Raw genomic sequence first — 10,349 nt, forward strand, 5'->3', positions numbered from 1 at the left:
AGTGATGGGGGTTTCTTTTCATTTGTTTGTTTATTAGTTTCAGTTTCTCATCTGTGAGTTGCTTACAAAGACCTAGTGCCCATTTTCCTAAGGTTGCCTTTTTATGTCAATGTGTACAAACTTCATACATTGTAAAACTTAACCCCTAGATTGTTATTTGCAGTAGAAGTCTAGAGGGCAGGAAACGCCTTCTTAAACACCCAGTATAAGTCTAAAAACCTCAAAGCTATAAAGGAAATATACACAGATTTGTCTATGTGAAAATAAAAAGTTTATATATATGGTAACAGGTACCATAAGCAGAGTGGCTTTGCCAGAATTGCTAGTTTAAATGATCACTTGGCTGCAGTTGGGAAAATGGATTAGAGGGGAGATGGCCTGAGATGGGGAGAGATGAATGAGGAGGCGGTTTCCAAAAATGAAGATGAGCAGAGAGAGGTTGCAGGCTGATTGAATGTAGAGGAGCAAAACACGGGGATCCTAAAACAAGATATTAATTTAACTAACACTAATCAACACACATTAAGTAAAAAGAGTGTGAGCCTAAAGAGACAGCAGAGCTATTGCTGTTACCAGTGGGGGCCTCGGACAAGGTACAAAGCCCCTGAGCTGTGGTTGCCTCGTCTGCAGTAATGGGCAGACTATCATCTGCTTCTCCAGGTGGCTGCGATTAAATGAGCATATGTAAAAGCTCCTATAGCATGACCTGGCACAAAGTGAGGCCACAGTGTACCTCAGCTCTCTGCCTTGTTCCATTCCTGCTGTCACTGGGCTGGGGCCAGGAAAAGTAATGGCTCGTCATGGGGCAGTGGTTACCAAGCCTGACTGCTGCTCAGAACCACCTGGAAAACTTTTTTAAATTTATGGATCCCTGGGTTCCACTCCTAGGGATTCTAATTCTGTTGGTCTAGTATGGAACTCAGAAATTATTTTTATTTTTATCAAGCTGCCCAGGAGATCTCTATACTTGGGAACAGCTTTCCCCCAAGGGCGCAGGATCTGGTGGAGAAGGCAAACAATTAAATCTGAGTTGGTCTCCAGGCTGTATGTTAGATCTCTAGAACTTAGTCTTCCTACACAAGTAGAACTTTGTACATCTCCCCATTTTCCCCACCCCCAGCCCCTGCAACCACTATAATTAATAATACTGTATTTGTTAAGTGTACTTGGAATTTGCTAAGACCCTAGATCTTAACTGTTCTCACCACACACAAACACAAAAGTAACTATGTGAGGTGATGGAAATGTTAACTAGCTTGATTTTGGTAACCATTTCAGAAAGTATCAAAACATCAGGTTGTACACCTTAAATATATACAATTTTTATTTGTCAACCATAGTTCAATAAAGAGGGAGGATTGAGTCAGCGTGGCCGTAAGAAGAGACTGTGTATTGGTATGGGGGGGTCCGGCCCAGGGTGGCGTGGTGATCTCACAGGGTGAGGTCTGTGAAGGAGGGCCAACAGCATCCCCGAGGAATCAGCAGTGCTGTCAGCGAGGGGCGTGGAGGGAAAGGAAGGAGAGGTAGGTTGGGGTTAAATGGGGCAGCTCTTGAAATGCTGGCTAAGGAATTTGGACTTTATCACAAAAGCAATGGAGACTCATCAAAGGTTTTTAAGCAGGGCAATAACTTGCTAAGATCTTATCTTAGTAACTGAGTAACACCACCCTGGCAGCAGTGTGCAGAATGCACTCTACAGGTGTTAGGGATTTGGTAAAACTATGATTATCCTAACAGCTTGATTTGGAAAATATATCCTTTATGTGATCTTCTACTCTGCTCAAGGTGAGGGAAAATACAAATAAGGAGACGGTCTAAGTGATGAAATATAGGGAAAGACGTGGCAAATTTGCCTTATACTGTGACTCAAGGTATAAACACCTTTAAACACCTCCAGCTTTTGTTTCCAAATTAATTAGCACAAGTTTTAATAACCTTGTGTGAAATGTAGACTGAAAAATGACAAAATCTTGACATGTACTAACTTAAAAGTGAATTCACCTGTTCAGAAAGGCTTTACTGAATTTGAACCACAGCTTTACTTATATTTGACGATGAGTAGCAAAACACGGTCCTTTTGATTTTTGGACAAATGATTCAGTACCAGTAACAGAAATGAAAGCAGAAAATGTCTTTTCACAAAGCAATTCAATGGTAAAATTTTGATGAGCTCTTGACTTCCAGACCAATGTCCAAGCCCACAGGCTGTTTTTGGTGCCAAGAAGCTGAACCGCATGTGCCCAGCCGGAGACCGAGGCTTTGCTACAGAGACATGAGGAAGGGGGAAGGGAGAGAGAGATAGAGAGAGACACTGGTTAGAAAAGATTTACTGTCCAGGCATTTAGATGAGATGGGCAGTGCCCAAAGACAGTTAGGTAAACCAGAGGATTACTGACGACACTGGGCCACCTCCCCCAAACTCCACGAACAAGACTGAACCACTGCTGAAGTGCCAGCAAGGCCCTTTCACAGAGCCCCTCCCAGAGGCCCCTGCAGCACAGGAAGCTGAGTGAGCTGCTAAGGGAGGCTGAGTCCTGGAGACTGTCAAACTTCTTCCACGAAGCAGCATTTTAAACATTGATTCTTTCCCTCCCTTCCTCCCTCTCTCCCTTGACTGCACTTGTTTCTCTGTACTTACTCTTTTCCATCTCTTTCTCTAGTTTTAAATAAAAGGAGGAGGAGCAGGTTGAATTTTTTAAGACCAAGCACCTTTTTTCTGTACAATTCACTTCATTTGTTGTTGTTGTTTAATTAAAGTTAATTGAGGTGGCAATAGTTAGTAAAGTTACATACGTTTCAGGTGTACAATTTTGTAATACATCACCTAAATATCGCATTGTGTGTTCACCACCCAGAGTCAGCTCTCCTTCTATCACCATATATTTGATCCCCCTTACCCTAATCTACCACCCCCCTCTCCATTTACCCTCTGGTAACCCCTAAACTATTGTCTGTTTATGAGTTCTTGTTTCTTTGTCTTGTTCCTTTGTTGCTTTCAGTTTTATATCCCACATATCAGTGAAATCATATGGTTCTCGACTTATTGTCTGACTTATTTCGCTTAGCATAATGTCCTTCAGTAGATGATTAGGTAAAGAAGATGTGACATATATACACAATGGAATACTATTCTGCCATAAGAAAAGATGAAATAGTGCAATTTACAGTTCACGTCTTTGCTGGCACACTGCCCTAGAAAGTACGAGTGTGTGAGGCTCCGCAGCGCCTCCTCTTGGACGCCTGTCTGTTTATCTGTGGTGGAGACTTCAAGTGATCTGTCTGTTTCCAGGTCAACCAACACGTGCCCCTCCTTCCTCTGGAGGTTAATTTAACATACAAGTTCTGACTCAGGATTTGGTCATAAACACAGTTGGGAATAGAGTCAGGACTCAAGAGAAACTGGTCTCGGTACAAAACCCCAGAATCAATGGCCAATCTCATGGTCAGGTCAAAGATGAACCTTCTCTTATCGACCTGGTACTAGAAGGGTGTTCAGGTCAGGACCAAGCATTGCCCTCCTTTATCCAGAGCAGAAGGGAAGAATCTTAAGCTTTCTTGTAAGACCATTTGAAAATAAATAGAATGCAAAGACTCCTCCTCTGGGTGAGTGCCGAAGACTGAGTAATGTGGCTGGCAGGTGGGGTGGTAATATTTGTTGTGTGCGACAAAGAAATCACAGAGATTAGAGCTATTCTAATATCAATAGTTCTACCCCAGCATTCTTTGGTTGGCATTTATCAGGTATTCCTTTTCCATCCCTCTGTTTTCCATTGTCCTATAGCTGACACACATCGAATGTAGGATGAAACACTGTGAGTCTGATATTACTCTTGTCCTTTCTATCTGCCAACTCAGCCACGTGCAGTCAGCTAAGTGCTCCCAAATGTAGCACGAGTCAGGGCCCCTATGATGCTGAGTGGACATTTGGGGAACCCAGATGTCACCTGAATTCTCATGCTTGATCTTTCCCCTGTCAAGTCTTATAATTGGGAGGATCATGCAAATTGATTGAGTTTGACTGATAAAACTTGGTCAAAAAAATAAAAGAGACTAAAGTTAACTTTTTGTCAAGTGTGGCCTGATAATATTTCTCTTCCAAGACTTTTCCCAGGATCAAATTCACAGCATTTTAAGTAAATATGTAATAATTAACAGGCAACACTTAATGTGCACCCATCCAGTGTGGGACAGTGGTTGAGGAGTGATTAACAAAGGAAGAGAAATCTACGAATTTGGTTTTCAAGTGTTGTTTTCTGGGACTCTGACCAGGACTCAAATACGAAGTTGTTATTAGCAGAGCCTGGGGGTGAAGTGCGGGGGCTGTGGAGTCAGGCAGGTCTGGGAATGGATCTCAGTTCTGCCACTTACTAGGCACGTTAGCTAAACTCATAAGCACAGTTTCCTCACCCTCAGGATGGGGGCAGGTGTTCTGGAAGGATCACATGAGGAAAAGTACGTGGTCTCCTATAAAACCAGAATCTCAGCTTATCTGGGTGCATCATTTGGGAGAATGAGGAGTCAGGCCTTGGAGTGAAGGGGGTGTTTTATCACATATAACAGAGAAGGCTTACAAAACAGAATATCCTGAGAATCATAAGAGATAAGCAGATAACCCAGTGTAGGAAGGAGCAAAAGAATTGAACAGGCAGTTTTCAGGGGAAGATACCACGTGTCCAGTTAATTTATAAAAGGGTGGGTATTGGACCTCCTTGTGTTGGGAAATGCAAAGCAGCACCATGGTGTGCTGGCCTGCGCATTCACCGGGACAGCTAACATGAGGACAACTGACAAGAGTAACTGTTGGAGATAGTGTGGAGCATGAATCAATGAGGCCACTTTGGAAAAGGGCTCAGGAACGTCTCCTAGAGTGAAAACTGAGCGAGGCCCATGGCCCAGGAATTCCTATGTGATCAGGAGATGCAAGAATGTTCACAGCAGCATCGTTACAATGCCCGTAATCTGGAATTGGCTCAGATGCTAGTAAAGTGGATAAGCGGATTTTTTTTTCATGCAATGAAATGTTACATAGCAATGAAGATGGCTGAATCACAGCTACATACAGCAGTATGGATGAATCTCAAATGTGACACTGAGTAAAAGAAGCTGGACACAAAAGAACCCGTACTGTGAAATTCCAAGTATGGGAAATTGACAAACTGAAATTGACAAGATAAAACCCCACTTTGGAAAAGCATATTTGGTAATGGATGATTAAAAGGAACAGGGAAGTGATTACCTTAAGTGTCAGGAGTGGAGTCTACTTTTGGTGGAGAATGAGGGGTTAGCGAGAAGGAGGACATGGTTGTGTTTCTTTTTTACTAAGTGATGGTTTCGTGAGTGTTTGCTTTGTGATCATTCTCTCAGATGTGTGCTTGTTTTGCAAACTCTTCTGCACGTGTCATATTTCACAATAAAAGTGCTAAGAAAAAGAAAATGCATATAAAACCTTCAGCACAGTTTAAGTTTTCATTAAATAAGGTAGTTGTTGGTTTTCTTAATATTGGTTAGGAGATGCTTAGTTGGAATTGCAAAACTAGATAAAGCACTTCAAAGTGACAACTCTTTCTAGTTGTACAAACTAAGAGTCAGCCAGATGTGCCTGGCCCAAGAGACCACCAAGAGACATAACCAAGGATAGACCTTTCCTCCCTGCTGTTAACCAAGCCAGCAGGCTGCCAGCAAGGATAGGGCATGGTGCCCTGTGAGGCCATGACCAGCAGAGAATTACCTAGCCCCGGTAAGCAAGAATTTCTGATGGTAAGGACAGCTGTGGACATTTTATCAAACTTCCCCCTGGTGATTCTAACCTGCAGCCAGGGTTGAGGAACCCGCCCTAGTGCTGAGGAGGAGGTTGACAGCCACTGCCAGAGGAGCACATGCTGCTCCCAAGGAGAACAGGTGCCCCAGAGGTGGGGCAGAAGGTCCCTCAGCAGACCCCTTGCTCAAGGAACCTTGTGTCACAGGCTGAGATGAGTAGTGGTAGAGGTGGCTGTTCCCCAACTCTGCCTCCTCTGAATGAGTTTGTTTTTTTAAGACAGCAGAGCTTCCATGATCATGAGTAGCCCCCTTTATCCCTTCAAATGCTGAATCCTGAAATTCATTTTTCAGAGAAGGGCACTTGGCTCAACAGCATGCTGGATAACCACCCATATACTGGATGCATTGAAACCAGCTGTTGAAAATATAATTTTCAGACCTCCTGAGAAATTTTGACTCTACTTAAAAAAGAAAAATTATAAGCTGTTTCAATGGTAGAACAATAACCAAAAATGCCAACTTAATGCATTTACGAGTCTTTTCAAAGACACATGGGCCTCTAGAGACAAAACACATGGAATGAAATGAAGTTAGGAGAAACATACCTGGCGGATGTGACCCACCAAGAATCCTGAAGACACCAGGGCAAGGCAGGTACAAGTACAGCCTTTGTACACGGCAATAAAATTTTCTTCTGATACTAACGCCTAGAGTTGGCACCAGACTCTACAGGTTAAAGGGCATGGTCCCAATAAGACTGTCCCCATTTGAGATGACAGCCACAAGTTTGGGGAACCCCAGGACACCTGTACTTCTGACCAAATGTCTGCAAGTCCAAGAGGTCCTCATGACCCTTGTAAGTTTCAATAATTCACTAGAAGGACTCACAGAACCAGGAAAGACTCATAAATGCATTAAGTCTTTAATGCATTAAACCAGGAAAGCACTATATTTATAATACAGTTTTATTATAAAGGATTCAAATCAGGACAAGACAAGTAAGGGTATACATAGGGCAAGGTCTGGAAGAGTCATGAACACAGTTAATAGTATTTTGCTTTAAATAGAACATTTTGAATTAAAGCGTTTGGTCTATTGAAAGTCCCATTTCGTATCAGGGCTGGTTTAAATATTCTCTTATGTATGTCTCTTAAGACAAATGCTCAGTCGTTAAGATATCACCTCCCTGTTTTTCCTCTTCTACAACACAGTGTTCCAGATATGAAGATGGTTGTATAATAAAGAATCCGACTGCCCTTTGTCACTGGTTTATGGTAGGGGGACGAAATCCTAAGAATTTCCTGAGTCATAGGAGTATCTTTGTTATTCATGAGCCCCTTGGATCAGCCCAGAGTTTATCCTGACAAAATGACTCAGAGTGGAGGCGGGTCACCAGAAAGACCAGCCATGTGATTAAAGTGTTAGGGTTTTGAGCCAACCTTACCTCCATGGAGAGAAGAGGGGCTGGAAATTGAGTTCAGTCATGTGGCCACTGATTCCACCAATCATGGCTACATAAAGAAACCGCAATGAGAACTCTGGCCACTGCAGCTTGGTGGGGTTTTCTGGTTGGTGAGCACATGAACGTGCTGGGAAGGTGATACACTGTGATTCCACAGGGAGAGGGCGTGAAAGCTCTGTGCTCATGACTCTTCCAGACCTTGCCCTATGTATACCTTTACTTGTCTCGTCCTGATTTGAATTCTTTATAATAAAACTGTATTTATAAATATAGTGCTTCCCTGGGTTCTGTGAATCCTTCTAGTGAATTATTGAAACTTACAAGGGTCATGCGGACCTCCTGGACTTGCAGACATTTGCTCAGAAGTACAGGTGTCCTGGGGTTCCCCAAACTTGTGGCTGTCATCTCAAATGGGGACAGTCTTATTGGGAGCATGCCCTCAGATTGTGGGCTCCTGAGAAAGATCAAAGCAGTTTAGAAGCTACGGAACTGACTAGCACCAAGCAAATTTATCAAAGAATTTACATAATTCTGAATAACAATGTAGCAATTTACAATGAGGAATATTTTGATTAGGTGATTTGAAATCATTGTACCAACTTGTTGGTGCCTTCTTCCGCTAATAGCAAAGCCAAAATTCAGAGCCAAATTAATAAGAGATCGGTGCTTGGTGGCTATGGAATCAGAGCAGTGGCCAAACCCCATGCATTCTCACTTTTTGACCCTTTATCCTACACTACAGGTGTACTACCACCCTTCTACTTTCATAATAGAATGCGTTCCTTAGATGTGCTTTTAACATGTATTTGTGTGGATGTAGCCTTATTTATACATTGTATCCTCTTAAGAACACATAAAGGTCATCTTGGTTGACCTTTTTAGATTAGAAAGTTTCCCTCGCTACATATTTACCATCAAACCTGAGGGTTTATCTCATACTCTTCTCCACTTTTAAATTGGTTATGATCAGCACTTTCACAGCATTACATTTCTGAACTCACCCAGAATTTAGCCTGTACACCTTTGTACATTGTAAGAGAACTCATCCCATGAGCATGCTTAAAAATAGCCATTCAATCCAGCCAGTGTTTACCCTTTTGAGGCATGTGTGACTAATTGCAGGTATTTATTACATGCTTAGTTGGGTAGATGGTTTGACTTCAAGCTAGAGCCTTTTAAAATACTGTTTTCTTGACATTTAATTGTTCAATTGGAGCCTTTACGCACCTTTCATCACTGAAGCATGAATAAAGAATGAAATTACTTCAGAACGGGTCTGGTGTGGTGCTAGAGATTACGGAGAAACTAGAGGCAGGAAGCAAAAAAGTTTAAAAATACAATGCTACTTCTGCCTCAGGTGGATCTCAGATGTGTATGTTTTTGATTTTCCAAAATTATTAAATGGAAAGGCAGCCATTCCAGAGCTCAAACCCTGTAACTAGACATAACATTTAGCTTCAGTCATTCAGTGCCGAGGATCTGCCTCTTACGCTGACATTTCAGAAGCACTTTGAAGAATGCTCACCCTTGGATCTAAGGGACCAGAGTTGGACACACAGTTAGCATCCCAGCTGTGTGCAACCAACGCTGTTTTATCTACCCACACTGAGGATGGCTTAGTCAAGATTCTGTCACAAAGCCAGCTCAGCTTCTTTGAGAGCAGCCATTCAGAAGAAGGAATTGTTTTTGTCAGCTGCCCAGTGGAGCAGGCCTGCCTGCTGTGTAAGGCAGACTGGGCATTCTATCTATTTTCTCTTGGGAGTGGTTCTGAGTCCTCACATGTACTGTGACAGACGTGCCTCCGAAAACAGCACTGAGTTGTGAGCCAGGTAGTCTCACGGAGACTCTGCCAGAAATCAGTGTGGGCCTCAGTGAACCCTGACCCAACACCCCATGCATAGGATCTCCTCCCTGAGGCCCCCACACTCAACATATCCAAAGCAAGAACCATAATGCACCTCTCCAAACCCGTTCTTTCTGTTTCCTGCTCCAGTCACTGGTACCACTGTCTATCCAAAATCATGGACATCTTTCTTGATTGGTCCCTTCCCTCACCCCCACAGCAAACCATCAACAAGTTTGTCTATTTACCCTCTAACTTTTCAAATCTATCCACTTCTCTCCATCCCAACCCCAACACTCTAGTCCAAGGTGCACCTATCCCTCTCCTGAAGAACTCTGACACCTTCCCAGCTGGTCAGCCACATCCACTGCCTCTCCATCTCCTCTTCTCCCTAATCCAGGGTGATTTTATAAACCCAGGTTATGTCACTGCCCTGATGAAAGCCCTCCACCACTTCCCACTAGTCTCAGGATGCTGATCAACACCCAGGTTCAGTATGCCTGGCCTCTGCCCCATCTTGGGCCACACAACATCCCTGAATCCTGACAGACCAGTCCTGCTGGTTTTCCTCTCATCCAGCTTCCTCCTCCCACAAGACATTTGCACCTGCTATTCCCCATGCCTGCAACGGGGCCTTCTCAACACCAACCCCCTTTTATTTTATTGTGGCAAAACATACCTACCATAAAATTTACTGTTTTAATCATTTTAAGTATACCGTTCAGTGGCATTAAGTACATTCATACTGTTGTGCAAAAATGTGAAACACTTCACAAATTTGTGTGTCACCCTTGCACAAGGGCCATGCTAATTTTCTCTGTGTTGTTCCAATTTTAGTCTATGTGCTAATCAAGTAAACACCCACCCCATTTTGACTATAAAATGTGACTCATCCTGCAGATTTCAGCTTAAAAGGCATTTATTCAAGGATGCCTTCCAGGGCCAGGCCCATAGCCTGTCACACATTCCCTTGACTGCACAGCACTCAGCATGAGTGATATGATTAATTGGTATCTGTCTCTCTCACTAGACTGTGAACTCCATAAGGACAGCACTCAATACCTAGAGGACCGCTAGGCACACAGTAGGAGCTCAGTACAACCTGGTTAAATGAATGAGTGAATGAAAAAATGAAGAAGTGCAATTCTATCCACAGTGAAGACCACCTTTGACATTATTGTAGAAAATCAGGTAGTTCTGCATTGTCTTGAATTCCATTCCAGGGTGGAATCTTGGCTTCACCTTTGGAAAATTCAAACCAATAGTGAGGTTATTTTTTTTTTCTTT

At 42.9% G+C, this 10,349-nt stretch overlaps 1 non-coding gene across 1 annotated transcript; it reads right to left on the reverse strand.

Moving 5' to 3' along the window:
* Window positions 1-9,816: 9,816 nt before the first annotated feature.
* LOC141571475 (U6 spliceosomal RNA) lies at window positions 9,817-9,923 on the reverse strand. Its single transcript, XR_012496203.1, has one exon. It is a non-coding gene; the product is annotated as a U6 spliceosomal RNA (small nuclear RNA).
* Window positions 9,924-10,349: the final 426 nt, after the last annotated feature.

The sequence above is a fragment of the Rhinolophus sinicus genome, linkage group LG04 (assembly GCF_036562045.2).
Source record: "Rhinolophus sinicus isolate RSC01 linkage group LG04, ASM3656204v1, whole genome shotgun sequence".
Classification (NCBI taxonomy): Eukaryota; Metazoa; Chordata; class Mammalia; order Chiroptera; family Rhinolophidae; genus Rhinolophus; species Rhinolophus sinicus.